The sequence below is a fragment of the Centrocercus urophasianus genome, unplaced genomic scaffold, assembly GCF_019232065.1.
Source record: "Centrocercus urophasianus isolate 14NV4802_14NV808 unplaced genomic scaffold, USGS_Curo_1.0 seq_12, whole genome shotgun sequence".
NCBI lineage: Eukaryota > Metazoa > Chordata > Aves > Galliformes > Phasianidae > Centrocercus > Centrocercus urophasianus.
In genome coordinates this window covers 19,594,998-19,612,473 of record NW_024884364.1, presented here as the reverse complement: position 1 = coordinate 19,612,473, position 17,476 = coordinate 19,594,998, and positions in this window count along the sequence as shown.

Sequence of the window (17,476 nt, the reverse complement as noted above, 5' to 3'; positions counted from 1 at the left end):
CCCCCCCCCCAAGAAAAAAGAAAAAAGAAAAAAAGAATCTACACTTCTTATATGCACAGACAAAATTGGCTTCTCACTCCATTATAAAAAAATCACTAAATGCTCAGCTGGTATAGGTACACTAACTTACTAGCTTATTTACATATTACATTTCCTCACTTTTCCAGGCTGCAGTGAAATTGCCCCAATTTATACTGTGTGAAAGAAGGCAAAGATACTCGTAGCATACACAACTTACTATTTCACTAAATCATTCATAACCACATCACAGTGGTGTATGTGGTTTTTGTATTAATGTTTCTGAATGTCCCTTTACACCAGAAATATTTTCAAAAGGAAACTTAATAGAATATAGCTTGCTCAACTGCTACTGAGAATCTGCGCTGAGCCTGCAGATAGACTTTCAAGTAATTTATCAGGGAAATACTTAATACAAGTCTTTTGCCCTTTGATTTTAGAAGTAGTTCAAGCAACATCTAAATCAAGATTTGCTTTAGTAAGCTTCTGTTTGCTTTCTATTCTCCATTGGAAAATTGCTATTTAGTTGTACGTGTACCATTGGGTTCTATTCTCAAAGAAGTATGTTATTACAATGGAAGAAATACATGCAAGTCTATGAAAGACAGTGTTCAGAGGACAAAAAGAATTTGAAAGCATAGATTCAATATATATAAACACAAATAGAAAATATTCCCTAGAAATCCCCCTTGAACTGAAGGCCAGTGATCTCCTGGACGTGAAGTCTTGCAATACAGGGAAAGCAAACAAATGAACAACCATCTACCAGACCCTGAAAAAAAAATACAACTTAATATAAAGTTGAGAGAATGTGTAATATACTCAGGACATCTTATGACTGTAATGCAGGATTTGGAGGATGGAGATTCAGTCCTAAGATAGTACACTTTAAATATCAGGATGCATTCTATAAATACAATGAAGTGACACACAATATATTTGGAAGAATCACTGGTACAGTCAGTTTCTGTGGTATTTTTCTGTTCTTCTCTATAACTGAAGTACTTGATTCTAATAAGAAACTATTAGAAAGGATATTAGAAATAAAGAACAACATGTCAATATTATCCTTAAAATAATGTAGACATTAATACTCTCTTTTATACAAACCTTGTGACACGCAGAAAAATGGAACACAGGAAAGCTATTTAAAGATTTAGTATTTCTCAGGTGAATGAGGATCAGACATCAAGCAAGGGTTTACAGCCACATTCTAAATTGTATATAAGGCTTCTGCTTCTTCACTCACTAAGTCCAGCTGTGGGATACAATGCAACCTGAAGAAGATACCTGTGCAAACCTGAAGAAGCACAGAATAAAATGGTTCACAAATGAAATAAGTGTTGTAGAATTCAGCATATTACTGTAAGTGATTCATACTATAGTTGGACTTTATCACTGTGCTCTCAGTCATTTTCAATACTGAGTCTCCAGAAGAAATGCTGTATTTTTTAAAATAATGGAGTCTCTTTCCTGAAATTAGTGTTTCCAGAATGCTATGGATTATCTGCTAAACTAGGGTGCAACAAAGAGCTCTCCTGACCTTTGAAGCAGGCTCAGCATGGTACCTTGAATTGTAGATTCCCATCTGCCTGAGCTTTGGGATGCTATCAAATGCTGTTCTCCTTACACTGCCCCTGCAGTTCCTCCAGTGTTCCCACAGAAAACTTCCAACAGTTTAATTCAAGTGTGTCCAACTGCAGTGGGCCTAATGAAAGAAAAAGCTATTGTGCCTAGAGGTAGAATTATTTTTCCACTGTATTTTTTGAAGATGGGAACACCCCACATTGAAAGTTGTTATTAACCACTAGCCAAGAGAACAGTTCTTTAATATTGCCTTAATTAGACAAAGCCACTGTGTCACCGCGTGTGCAGCAAATAACATTATTTCTAATCACTAAACTGCCATTAAAGGGCTGTAGCAGAGCATAATAGTTCAGTGCAGCAGACTGGTAAACTGCATGTGGCAGTTTGCATTTCAGCCACTCTATTTATACTTGGCTTTAGATGATGCTAACAGTCGCTTGCTCTGAGAATCACAAAAGCTGACTTCCCTCATACCAGCATTCTGTGGGTATGAGGGAAGATATCTTCAGGGAAGAATAAGTATTTCCTCTCTGCAGATTCAAAACATGAAGTGTAATTGGTGGTGTACAAAGTCTGAGAGAATGCCTATGTTTATTCGATATTACTATTATTTATCATTTGTTATTTTTAATATTTTTCTATCATAAACTAATCATATGTGATTATTAAATACTATGTTTATTGCTGTTATACACTTTAAATTACAATATTCATTTACAGACACAAATGCTGCTAAGATGAAATATGAAAAGTATCCTTCAATGATTGATACAGATACACCTTGAAAGGATTTTTGTTTCATTATAAAAATACTGTCAAAGATATTATTTCAAGGCCACAGTGTGGCGTTACCTTTCTAGCTCTAACTTGTTGAACCCAAGATTAATTTTGTAATGGTCTTGAGACATGGTACTGTGTAGCACATCTAAACAAAAATGACGAATATCACACAGTACCATACACATTTAAATGGGCATTTAAGTGAAAAATACCTGTGCTCCTGGAAGTTTCTGAATTGCAATCTACTGAAAACTGCAAAGAGTATCCATGGAAGGTATCATACCATCCTGATCCTCTCTTTGTTAACTGTGTGCATGTATTTTGTGTCCTGCTACTGTCAACAGACACACAGTATCCTTTCACCTCTGTACTGGTCTTAAATTTTGTTTAAAAAAATCAAAGAGTAGGAATCACAGACAGATATGAAAACACTAAAACAAAAAAAACCTGTGCCTTTTCTTTGCCACTGTGGGTGTCTTCTGTAGTAACTGTAATGAATTGCTTTCCTTCACTTGACATTTCTCATCCCTTTCTCCATGTCCAGGCTCTTAACTTTCTTAATAAATCTGATGTGAATCAAAGGTTGAGGTTAAAATCAGTATCCTGACCTAATTTGTGATTTTCTAAACAAGTACATTAACCACTGTGGGGTAAAAGAAAAAAAAGAACCACAATCTGAAATTGTAATCTTATCAGTATTCCGCTAGAGCCAGCAGATTATGTTGCCTAAGAAAGACCATTTTACAGACTGCTCCATCCTCTGTAAAGGAAAAATCAGAGGACTTTGATTAAATTTGCATTACAGAATCACCCTATCTTTGATATTGTGTTCTTTTTTCCTACTCCTTTTTTAATCTGTATTATTGATTGTATTCACAGAGTGTGCTATTCTATTCTATTTTCCAGTGGACTTATGCTGTCCCAGATCAGGACTTCAAACACCAAACTTGGGTAGGCTCCTTAGAAGGGTCTAATGAAAAAGTTATGTTAAAGACACCAAGCCAGTAATTCCATCATGATGAGGAAAACTGCGTATTTGTGTATACTGTTCGGCTCTTAACAAGAGCTGAAGTGCAACCAGCTAATAAGATAATGTCAAGGTTCTGACCCAGTTCGGCCTGGTTCCATTGCTAATATGGTGGGAGCACCCACAGACCCATACCCTGGGAAAAGTGAAAGGTAACATGCAAACAGAATGACAGCAATTACAGTATGAATGTAGTATTAAGGAACTTGGTGTTATGATCATCACAGAATATAATATTTCTTATGAAACTTATTTAGATGTTGATTGTAATTCTTCAGATCTCTCAATATGTAAATATTCTTTATGATCTTTTCCTACTGAAATACCACAAGCCATAGTTCACTCAATTATGTAAATGAAGAGTACACCAATCTCTAAAAAAGGGACAGATCACTGACATTCACTCTGTTATTCTGTGGAAAAACGCAAAACCACAGATCTTCTTGCATATTTGGAAAAAGGGAGGTAAGCAAGGAAATAAAATGATTAAATTTATCACTTGTTCAAAACATTAACAGTCTTAAACATTCTCCAAATTCAATGTGCACTAATTACTGCAAACAGCTCATGTTGAAATCATGCTACCAATGAACATATAAAACAAACAAAATTCTCATCTATATTCACAAACTACTGCTAATTTACAACAGCTATTTGACTACTGATTACACTGAGGTCTTTGAAGTGCTACTCACACACAAGCAAGAACTGGATTACTGTCATATAAATGACAATGTATGTAATTCTACGTATTTCATTTTTGTCTTACCAAAACACATAAGCCTGTTTCCTGTCAGGTAGCAGCATGCTGGGACAGAACGGCAAAATTTTAGCTTTCCTGCAGCACACAAGACCTGCTTCCAGTCAGCCTTCATTCTGTTCTCCAAAAAAACATGTTATATGGAAGAAGGATATAGCAAGGACAGCCTTACATATTCACATAGAAAAGAGCAGTTTTCCCTTTCACTGAGGCCTTACGATACTGCTGCTTAACATACATTTGTGCAAAATAAAGGACCTCAAAACTACAGAATTACTCATCTGTATGCACAGATCATATTTTAGTCTGTTTCTTTTTCTGATAATTCAGAAAAGTGAATGTATCTGGTTGATGCACAGATGATATTTTAGTCTGTTTCTTTGTCTGATAAGATAATTCAGAAAAGTGAATGTATCTGGTTGATAAGACATTCTAGTGCTTATTTCACTGGTATGGAAAATGAGAATCTCTGTTACCAATATCAACTTCTACTCCATTGTTCTGATTGCATTTATCTTCTGCTTTTCTGGACTTAGGGAAAGTTAAGCATAATAATCAGAAAACAGTATTATCTACATCAAGGAAGACAAAATATACTTGATACTGGTCTAAAAATTTTAATTATTATTTGGAAAATGAAAAAAAAGTCATTAGATTTTGGTCGCTACACAGCGCAGTGTGAATTAAACTAAAAGACTTAGCTATAATGTGAAGTTAACAGTGCATTACAATTGGAAACAGTATGGATATTCTTGCTGTCATAGAATGCGGATCTTGATTCAGAAGATTACTTTAGTGACATGCTGGACTTAAATCAAATGATTTTGAAGTTAATCATGTTTTCGGAATTAGACATGCATAAACTGCAAATTAGGATGATCCCTAGAGAACTGGAAAAAGAAAAAAGTTTTCAAAAATCCAAAAATCTATCTCACTGCTTCATGTTCATACTGTGCCAACATATTTTGCACATTGAAGATAAAATTGAAACTTCTGGGGTTTTTCTGGTGTTTGCAGAACTACATATGTCTACTGCATAATTTGTTTAAGCCAGCTTTGCTGGTAAGTCCTTATCATTCTGCTCTTCAGCCCCAAGCAAAATTAAACTAATGCTACTTTGAAAAAACTACATGTTACTCCTGGGTTTACAATTCATTTCTGTTTTTGTTAAAGGAATCCCAAACTTATTATCAGCTTTTCAAAAGCCAGATGTTCTTGGCAAAGATGCATATTCTCTGAGTCCACGGAGAGCATGCTGCAGCTGATCAAAAGCATGCTGGGATGTTATAATTTTGTTCTGGCTTGTTTTCCTACCCAACAGAACCCCAGGGTTACTAACTGTCCCGATAAACATCTCTCCTGAATCTGTTACTAAGAAAGTAAATGATAAATAAAAAATGACCTACCATCCTGAAGCATAAAACAAGTAGTGCTACTGCTCACTAAAAAGGTCACCTTGGCTCACATCAATGATTAATCATTGAATATATGATTGTATTTGATAAACAAAGTGTGAAAAAGATGGGGAAAAAATGTACAAAAATGTACAGAAACTAGCCAGCTTCAAACTCATTGGCACAACTTTCAGTAGGTGAAGTTTTGTTTCTCACAATGATACTTTAGTATCTAAAATCACAAGACTAAATCATTTTTCCAATTCCATAACCACAAACTAGTTTCCCATACCCTTTTTTTTTCCGAAGGCTTGGATCTAAGAATTATTTTTAATACTACCTTGTTAATCAGGAATAGCTAGTAACAGTTACCTGTCTTCAGAAAGAAATCTATCTAGTAGAAGGAGCACACCTACAATATAATCAGTCAAGTCTGCTCACCTATTGCTTTAATAATCATAATCCAGGACTCTGCTTACACATTAACTTCATATTTCTGCAGCTACAGGTCCGGTCAGACTAAATATAAATAGAGTTTACACCGGTCTAATCTGGGCAATATCAGCTTTTTCCCCCACGTGAATATCAAGCTGGTATGTGCACACACCTTTTTGTTTACCAGTGTATCAGTGGATATGGCTCTAGCAATATAATATAAATGAAACAAAAAATAAAATGTGTATAGTTAATAGTGATATCACTTTTAATGATCTAATGGATCTATGAAACTACTGCTTTTTTCCAGATCACATATAGGTACAATAATGACATTCATATATCTTAATAGGAAGACCTATAGAGAAGTTTGAAACTGTCATCACGTATCCAGTTAGTAGCAACAGGTCCTTGACACTTCAAAAAGTCTAGAACTGCTGTCTTACAAATGCCAATTCAATAAAGCTAGTACTTAGAATTCAATAAACTTAGTCACTGCAAGTTACTGTAGGGAATCTGCTTGAGCAAGGGGTTAAACTCGATGATCTATAGAGGTCCCTTCCAACCCCTACAATTCTGTGATCCTGTGATTCTGTAATACTGACCTTCTTCATAAAACATGGCAGGAGAAGTGTATCAATAATATTGTGACTTTACCCTGGTGGTGCTCTCTAGTGGTGATTAATACTCCCTAAGTCAGGAGCCATAACTCTGATGAGCCTTTAATACAGTGAAACAACTGAAGCAGTTAAGGGCATTGTCTGAGAGAAACGGAGAGAAATTTAATCAAGTTGCTAATATACTTTGACCAGAACTCTGAGGTACTCTTAACTGAAACCACAGTCTGAAAGGGACTGTTACATTCCAGATCATGCCTCTTTAGGGGCCAGTTATTTTTACAGCTCTACTGAAAACAGAGAACAGTACCCCAGTATGCATCTATCATGTTTGGAAGGAAAAATAATATTTTGCATTCACCTGAGTATTCTGTTTGGATTATCTGTAAGCTATGGTTGTAGGATGAAGGACGGAGGAAATAAAGCAATGTTCACAAAGACTAATTTAGCCAGACTAGTTTAGCAAGGTTAATTTCCCATCCTACAGTCAATGAGTAGTCCACAGAGAATTCTGAGCAGGGAAATCAAGATACGACCTCCACCCTAATGTTAAAATTGATTTTGAAACTGAACTGGAGACAATAATAAGGACTGTGAAGGCAATACCTCTAATACTAACAGCACTGCAAACCTGAAATGTGGCAGCAATGCAAATACACAGCCCTGACATTCATCCAGATGGCCAACAGCTTATGGTCTAAAGGAATAACTGTACTCATTTATGCTTATTAACTGGTTGCATTGGGATCCTAATAATATAAAAGATGAAATATTCACTTATTACTCCATTCTGGTCGCTGCAGAACATTGTAGTTGTAAAGAAAAGCTTTCAGATCCTTCAGGAACTATGACATGCATTAAAATAGATATATGTTGTACACCTGACTCTTAACCTCTGCTGCCTCAATCTGCTGGAAAATAGGCACACATCAAAACAGCAACCAGTCACTCACCCATACTGACAACACACAAACAACAGACATTGTCAGAGACACTTTCTATGGTATTCTTTTTTTGTGCAGGTATTATCGATCCCCTCCAGACTGTAAATCAGAAGGGGATTCAAAAGCAGCTCTATATTCCTGTTCTCAGGGACATTTTGCTAATTAATGTGGTACATCTTAATCAACTTCTTTCATCCCTTTCTCCACTGAGCACACTGACTGTTTATATGTACAGATGAGTTGAATACTGATAAATAATTTCGGATACTGAACTGCAAAAAATGTACAGAAACTATCCAGTCTTATGCTCACTGGCAAACCTTTCAGTAGGTGACTTCTCTGGCATTGCAATGATGTAATAGAAGCAGTTATTCTCCAAAGGCCTTTAAAAATAAAGATGATTACATTTATACAAGGCTTTGCACAGCAAATATTATTATCTAGTGAGCAAATAAATTTAAATGGCTCTAATTTGAGTGGAGCAGGAACAGATTCCTGGTTTTGATGAAAATTTGCATATAAGCCATATGCTGCAAGTGCACATCCTTGTCCTATTCCTTGCTTGTGGAGCTGCCCTTGCTGCTGCCCTGTGGTTCACAGCTCCTTTTCCTAAGCCACTGACAGAGACCAAAGAGCACTACAATGAGCCTAACAAAGGCCCAGAACTGCTACTGTTAAGGGCAGCAAGCAGTAGGGCACCTCTTGCCAATGCACTTTTCTCCTGAGTCACTTGTTCAATCTCATGCATCATCTGAGCCATATCCTGTCTCAGCTGCTCTGCACACTGCTGCATGCACTTGTGTATCTGTGTCCACATGGCCAGCCTTCAGCTATGGCTTCTGGGTGATGCCGACCACAGACAGGGCAAGGAAGATCACCTGAGTCAAGGGCTGCAGAAGATGCATCCTGCGCCCACAAATGGCTCAGCTGCATGCACAGGAGCTGCCTGCTGGTGGCCCTCCTGAAGAGATGACACGAACTGGCTTCCCTCAATGTAGGTAATTTTTCTCTTAAAAATAAAAAAAGCCTTTTTTTTTCTTGATAGATAGAAATTTTCTTTCATCTTAATGGGATCTACACTTATTTACCCTGACCTCATATTTCTTAAACTGAAGCCCAGAATTTCTTTTTTTTTCTGCAAAACTAATGTTCTATTGAGTCAGTTTGCCATATCTGCTCACATTTGTGGTTGTCTGATCTAAAGACTCATGTGAAGCCTTTAAAAAACTTTCAAAGGTTTTCTTAGAAAAAATAGTCGATTAACAAAATACTAGTTGAATTGTTGCTTTAAAAATCATTACAAATCTGAGAAATTGTCACGGCGATGTGTTGACACTGGCCAGAAACTAAGCACCCACCCAGGTTGCTTGCTTACTCAAGATGGGGATGGCATCAGAAAAGCAAAGAAAGAAAACTTGTGGGTCAAGATAAAAATAGTTTAATAAGTGAAACAAAGCTACATGCTCAGTTAAAGGGAAATAAAGGATTTATTCACTGTTTCCAATCAGAACACAGATGTTTATTCATTTATTGGCAAGTATGCACAGTGGTTACTTGGAAAGGCAAATGCCGTTACTGCAAACATCCTTCTTTCCTCCTTCATTCCCTGAGCTTTTATGATAGCGCATTATGTTATGTGGCATGGAATACCATCTGGGTTTCCCCTTTTATCTTTTTGTGCACCCCCTGCCTATTTGCTGTGGGTCAGAGTAGGAAAAAGAGAAGTAGAGGCTCAGGGAAGACCTTATTGCTCTCTACAGCTGCTTGAAAAGAGGTTGTGAAGAGGGGCTAGGCCTCTTCTCCCACAGAACGTCAATAGAATAAGAGCTAACAGCCTCAAGTTGCACCAGGGGAAATTTGTGTCGGATGTTAGGAAGAACACCTCTGAAAGAGTGATAAGACATTGGAACAGGCTGCCCTGGGAGGTGGTGGAGTCACAATCCCTGGAAGCTTTCACAAAATGTGTAGATGTGGTGCTTAGTGATGCGGCTTAGTAGGCATGGTGCTGATGGGTTGACGGTTGAGCTATCAGGCACGTGCAACCCACTGTCTGTGGGCTATATGTCACCCAGCATGGCTTGCAGTGCCACCCAGACATTGCCCCCCTGTGGGTCTTCTCAAGGAATGTTCCGGGTATGCACTAATGGCTCAGCAAGTGCTGTTCACGCTGCTGACTGAAAACAGCACAGGGAGGGCAGTGCTGTGCATTGCTGACTCAAGTGGTGGCAAATAATTATATGCATTTTGATACACTGGCTGAAGACTGTGCTCTAAACAGTGAACAGTATTCAGCTGTGCCTTTTGTTTTCATAAAGAGGTTTGAGAATAGGATTTAGGATGGCAAAAAGCCATCAATTTAAGTTTGTGACACAATTTTCAGTTGGTGTGAATATATTACCTGCATATTTTCAAATGGATTGTATAAGATTGCAATCAGATATTCAATTCAAAAATCTGGTTATGTCTGTTTACCAGACTCTCATAAGACCTCTCTTACCAGAGAAAAATATTCTTCACTTCACAACCATGCCTTATTCATATCCTCACATTTTGGCAGTATGCAAATTTGTGAACAGTTGTGAGGGATGAAGTACAGGAAGAGGAAAATTTTGTCAAAAGTCTTTGGTGAACACATTGAGAGCAGACTGAGAATTGCAACCACTGCCGCGGAACAAGGCTGATGGACTAGTTTCACAAAAATAAGGTCACGTATCCCACTAGTTTTATGTTTTTGTTTTTCTATTTTTTAATATCTTAAGAAAAATATTCAAGTGTTTTTTTACTTACCCTGTAACAGAATTGTGTATTTTACAAGGGCTGCTCCAAAAGTAATGCCTCCTATTTTATTATGTTGACCCACAATATCAGAGGTGAATGTTGCTGGTATGGAAGTAGAGGTCGAACCTTCCCAACAAGATTCCATTACATTTTGTTGCTGGGTGACAGATGTCAGCAGGTGGGCAGACAGACGAAATGCTGCCTGACATAAAAGTGCAGATGAAGTAAAAATGTGTCATTGAATTCCTCCATGCGGAAAAAGTGGTGTATATTGACATTCACTGGTGCTTGGTGAACGTTTATGGACACCACACAGTGTAGTCAGCAAAGGCAGTGGATGGTGTTTTGTAGCTATGGCAGCAGTGGGTCACCTCCACTGATGCAAATTTTTATGAGTATGACATGCAGGCTCTTGTTTGTTGCTGGTACAGAGCTCGTGGTGGAGACTATGTTGAAAAATAGTATTTTGTAACGGAGAATTTGCTCTATCAAACAGTGTTATTGTGCTTTTTGTAGTTGTGGTTTCCAAGGAAATAAATAGGAGGCATTGCCTTAGGAGCAACTTACGTATATAGGTCTCAAGACAATTCCTCCTTAGTCTTTATTCCTCTGCGGCCTAGGCAAGCCAAAAGGTTGGTCTCCCGTGGGCTAGGTGATCTTAGTGGTCTTTTACAACCTTCATGATTCTGTAAATAACATTTTTGAGTTTTCAACACTGTTTCAGTCACAATTCCAGAACACAACACCACATAGGCTACTAGAAGAAGTTCAACACTATTTCAGAAAGACCTAGAGCAGTCTAATGAAGGCTTGTTTTCTGGTCATGCTTTTCCAGTAGTTTTTGACGTACACAGGAATGAGATCTTATTCAATTGTTCTTCCTTCTCACACTGTCACAATCAGTATCCATTGCTTCTGGTAAAGTCATGTCTCTGCTGCCAGCACAAAACCTTTACTTGTACAAGGCTATTTTAACCTTAAGAATTGGGTGTCTACCAATTCAGTGTCTGATTCTGGACTGCTCACTTTGCCTCAGTATTTTGAGATTCTGTAATGATGATGGGGGTAAAAAAGTGTGCAGGTCTTCCCTTGGTTATATTCTGTAGCACATGTGGGCAACATGAGCAGCTGAAATAATAAGATTTTCCCCAAGATGCATCACACCTGGTCCAAAGAGAGAGACCATTGTTCTTTTGAGATCCGTAGCCCTTTTGTTTAATCAGCAGTAAGGTCAGCTGATATGTCTCTACAACTATCCAGTTATTGCCCTTCTGACTCAAATCTGAAGAACAGATTTAGATTCAGTAATCTTATTTTCCTAGCAGTAACTAGGAGCTAAAACCACAGATGGCTCTCCTGACCTTTGCAGCATCCCAGATTAGGTATCAGAGTCTAAATCCTGAGTTCCATTTTAGTCTTGAATGTCCTTTTTCATACTAGCTCATCATACTTTGTACGTGTGTAATGACCTGAGAAACAGCTGCAGAGCATCAGCACTTTTCTCTGAGATGTAACTGTGTCCTTGAATCCACAACTAAATGTGAAGAAACGTTTATATTAATACCTAATGAAACATAGTGGTTTCTGCAGTATTTTGTGGGAAGTTTTTTGTTTTTGTTGTTGTTTTGTTTTCCTTTCCCAAGAAAGAAGGATTTTCAGTTTACAGATATACCGTGGAAGAGAGATGAAGCTTCACATAACAACAGAAAATAGTATGTCCAAATTCTGCTGGCACTATACTGTTTCACAGCTTCTCTAACACAAGTGTAACTTGCTGTAAAACAGGTGTTCATTGAAGTAAAACTAGACAGCAATATAAATACCTGAGTGATTACACTGATAATCACTCTGAGTTTTGATGACCATTTTCTATTGATATGATACTGAGATCCTCTGGCTCTGCTCTGTGCTGAATCTTCAGTTTTGAATAGTTCTTAATGAATTTTTTATTTCAGGCAGAGTGACACATCAAAGTAGCTGTGAGTGATTTCCACTCATTTGTAGTAAGAAAAGGAGATACAGTATAGATCAAGTTGGTAGGACCAGCAGTTTGTGTTCTGCACAATGCACATAACTGCGGAAATGAATTTCAAATTAAGTTCAGTGACTCCATAAACCAATAAAATGGTATGCAACATCAGCAAGAATAATTTCTGCTGAGTAGATTGCTAAGAAAATATTGGAGATTCTAGAAGCATTTATTTTAAAACACACCAAGAGCAAAATACGCACAGGCTCATGCTGCCTGTGTGACACCCTACCCTGCGCAGAAAGAAAAGAGCTTCTGCTATTCAGCTATATTGAATCAGTAAGGCAGGGAAAATATTGAAAAGTTATAATTGCTTATCTTGACAGTTTCATTTATATATTAATTTGTAGTATTTAATATTTTTCCTTCTTGAGAGGTATACAATCTAGCATACTGTATTTAAAGTGCACAATTTCTGCAGGAGTGCAGACACGATATATGGTATACACATCATCTCCTAACTGTGCCTACCCAGGGCTACACAAATCATTTGCATATGAAATCCTTGTTTTCAGTGCTGGTGTGTAAGAACACACTGTGTAAGAATATACAATGAGACTTGTCATATTTCTTCATGGGATTGAAGTTTCCTGAATTACTTGGCCATTTAAAATTCTGGTGCTGTATCTGATTATATCATCATTAAATACAATCACAATAACAATTGCTATTGAAAAGCTGCCTTCAATTACACAGTCAGGTCCCAGTTCAAATGTTTCTCTTTTAAAGTTAACCTCCACTTCTGCAGTGTAAGAAAGTGATTATTGCACAACGTGAAGTATATGGTTGTACTATAGGTGTTAAGGTATTCATTCCTTTTAGTTGTAAAGGAGGATGTGTTTTAAGTGAGAAAGAACACTGAGCCATCAATGTAATATTTCACTGATTTAAAAAATATGTATGTATATAATGTATGTATGTTATTTCAATAACAATAGCTTTCTCCAAAATTTTTTAATGTAGTCGAGACTTTAACTACTTGTGGATAGCCATTAAATGCTCTATAATAAATTAATTTTCTTCCACCATAGAAATGCATCAGCATACTGTATCTTCAGAAGCACTGTATTTCTGAGGAAAATGGGGAAGCCTCTGGAGGGATTAAGCTCTGAAAAGTAAGAAATGTTAAAGACTTCCAATCGCTGGTTTTCATGTGGAGATATCCTATGAAAGGTTGGTGGTATTACATGGTATTGTATCTCCTAGCAGACAGAATCTTAAATGCTGTGGGACTCCGAAGTTGCTGGATACACATCTGTAAACCAGTAATCACTGGTCATCTAGAATGATTTAGTGGGCTTCTTGGCCAACGATTGTGAATCCTGCTGTGGCAGCACCTGTTCTCTCATGTTGAACAAATTCTGCAGCCATGTCTAGGGAAATGGTGATGAGACTCTGTCTCTGCTGCCTGTGCTTGCTCCAGATTTCCCTGTCTGATTTACACCACCACCTTAATCTTTGCACATCCTTGCAGATCCCTTCTAATTTTTAGTTAAAAACCATTACCTCTTGCCTTATTGCTACACTTTTTGATGAAGAGTCTTTCCCCATCTTTCTTGTAGGCCCCCTCTAAGTTCTTTCATCGCTGTAAGGTTTCCCTGAAGCCTTCCCTATGCTAAATTATCCAAGTCGTCTCAATCTGTTTGTGTTGGTGAACTTCTCCAATGTTCTCTCTGAACATCTTTGTGGCCCTGCTCCGGACTCACTCTGACAAGTCTATGACTTTCATATGCTGCAGGCCCTAGAGCTGAAAACTGTACTGCAGGTAGGGTCTTAACAACAGTAGAAAGAGATATAGGTAGCTTTCTTGGCTGCAAGCACATACTACTAGCTTGCATAAAGCTTTTTATCCACTGGTGTCCCCATGTCTTTCTCCATAGGGCTACACTCTTTACTCTGCGTGCAGTTTTGAGACTGTGCTAATCCAGGTGCAGGACCTTGCACTTGGTCTTGTTGAACTACGTTTTTCACACATGCTCACTTCTCAAGCTTGTCATGGTCCTTCTGGATGGCATCCCTTTTCTCCATTATGTTGACCGTACCATTCAACTTGGTGTCATACATAGACATACGTTGCTGATGATGCACTCAATCCCACTGCCCAGTCACTGACAAAGATGTCAAATAGGATATTAAATACTGCTCGTCCCAAGACCAACCTGTGAGAAATGTCACACGTCACTGTTCTTCACTTGGACATTAAATTCTTAATTTCTTCCACCTGTCTAGTACTTAAACAAACAAGCAGAAAAAACAGCTGGCCCTAGTGTTTTGTATTTAACAGTTGTATTCGGTATTTAGCAAGCTGGTTAGCAAGTGTTTAGCAGACTAAGGGAAAAAAATGAGCAGACAGATCAGTTCAAGAATGACTCTTCCCTGCACAAATAAGTTGCTTAGTCTTCTTGCCCAGAAGGGAAAAATGAGGCAGTAGGCAGCAAGGCCTGAGCTTCCCAGATGAGGAAGAAGGGTGTAGAGCAGATGATCAGAGCCTAAGTGGAAGGCAGCTATGGCAGAGTGATCAACATGGCCAGAGGTACCTGAACAGGACCTCCTTCAACACAGTAGTGCTGACTTTATACTGTGAAAACAAGAGGCAACTAACAGAGGTTAGTCTAATTCTATTTGATATGACTAATTCTAGTTATTCCACCTGACAGCCATTGGATTTAGATATTTCATTACAACTATGTAGCTATTAGATGGCTCAGTTCCTGCAACTAGTGACTAACTTGATAATCAGATCAAAAAAGGCTTCTTTGCCTATAGCCTTTATTCTCTGCAAGTGCTTTTGGGGACTGCTTACTAAGGTTAAACACATCTTAGGCAATTAAGGTTCTCTCTTGTCAGGAGAATGGTTCTTCAGGCTCATATCTGAGCAGGGCACTGTCTTACTCCGATTTTCAGAGCGAGAGGAGGTTATTTGATATATTTATTCCCAACATGACATTAAGAAACACTGGTTCAAATGTTGATCTGACCACTTTATTACAAATCCTAATCAATCAGGATTGATTGAGATGAGGAAGGGAAGGCCGGCGACTATTATGAATTAGTGTGAAGCGTCCCCTTGCTTGCTATTCTGATGGTCCGAGGCCAGTACAGGAGCAAAAGCGCAGGGGGAAGCAGCAGCAGAGTGGCTGCCTTTAGGCAGCAAGCAGGTGACAGTGAGTCCAAGAGAAAGAGGCAGGGCTCAGGTAGCAGGCCCAGGAGAGTCCGGCAGCTGGCAGGTATCACATCATGAGTCATCTGAAGTCAGACACAACCCTCTTGGTTGTTCGTCCCATTTTTTTTTTATCCTCTTCTGCCAACATGGCATTCCTGGGCACTTTGGTGGGTCATGTATAGGCTTTCCTGGACACTTAGGTAAGAGTCATGTGCAGCACCCCCAAGCATGCAGGTATGGCTATCTCACTCGAGCTCATGCAAAAGACTGCTTCCTGGCCATTAAGCTGCTACTCATGTCTCTCTCCTCATCCCTGGACTGCAAATCTTAGGACAAAACATTTGTCAAACGTTGACCAGAACTTGTCTGGACTTCTCCATCTGTGTTCCTCAGCAAGCCTTGAGGCAAAGGTGCAAAAAGAATAATCTCTTACTGGCACCTTACGTGAGAAGGTGTCTAAGACTACCACGTATGTTAGTTCTCCCAGAGAATCAGCTGCTTTTAGCATTTCTTAAAAATAAGACTTTCCAATTTTCCTGCTTCTCAAGAGCAAGGAGTTGAATAATTTTGACATAACTGAAATATTGAAAGTATTAATGCAAAGGATATGTAAGTGTACCTGTGAAAAATGAATATAGACCCACCTACACATTTCTGTGTATACAATGTCTGTATGTATAGTTATGTATACAGAACTATGTATGTAAAAATAACTGCTTTCTCAGGCTAGTGGAAATGGTAGTAATTTTTGTATTACAAAGCATGGAAAATTATGAGTATTGTGGTTTTCCACAGCAGTTGGCTCACTCCTTCCTCAGTGGGATGGAGGAGAAAATTGGAAAGTTTAAGAACTCATGAACTAAGATAAGGATAGTTTAATAAATAAGAAACAATAACAACAATAAAAATATAAACACAACATACAAAACAAAAGTCAGCCAGTTCCCAGCCAATTCTCCTTATTTTAATTGCTAAGCATGATGCCATTTTGTGTGGTACATCAATTTTGTCAGCCATGTAAGCTGACCTCGTGTCTCTTCTCAGCCCCCAGTGCTCCCGGAACAGCAGGAGGAACAGAAGAGTCTTTGTCTCTTTGTAACCACTGCTCTGCAACAGCTAAAACATCAGTGTGCTAGCAACAGTATTTTCATACTAAATCCAAGACAGAGCAAAATGCTCAGCTATTAGGAAGAAAATTAACTCTATCCCAGCTAAAACCAGAACAGGATGATCTTGTAGTCTCAGCTGAAAGAGAAAGAAGAGAAATACCATTGGCAGAAGCTAAATTTTAATTTGCTTATCAGAAGTGAAATCTCGGCTGTAAAAAGGAAGAAGGATAAGTTTTCAGAAAAGCTAATGAAATTAAAAAATGACTTGGTCAAATATCGGCCACTAAATGTAAAGTTTAGTGTGGGAGATCTAAGGATGAGGCATTTTCAAGTAATGAGCCCTAGCTGGGTGATGAAATCATTCAGCACCTTAAGTTCTCTCAGGTGTTTTAGCACTTTTCCTTCAGGTAAAACTTTCCTGATGAAATGGACATGTGTGCTTGTCACGCATTGTCTCCATTGCCATCCAGCCCTAAAATAAAAAAAATAATAATTAAAAAAAAAAGTGAAGATGCAAATGAATTTCTGTCTTAAATATAAATTTCTGTTGAACACTAAGTTCAGTTCGGTTCTCATTAACCATGTACATAGGCTGCAAAGTACACAACTAGTATGGGGACAGGGAACAACAGAAACCATAAAGTACATAGTGAGATAGATGCAGTTTGGATTTCTACTTTTACTTTTTTTTTTTTTTCTTAATCCAGATTTTAGATCTCCAGTGGAATATGAAGGTTAGAAAAGAAAAATAAGCTGTTATCCTTCTTCTCTTTTCATGAGGGGAGGGAGCTAAGGTCTTTTACCATCCTCCTGGTTCTTCTGTGTATGAAGAAAG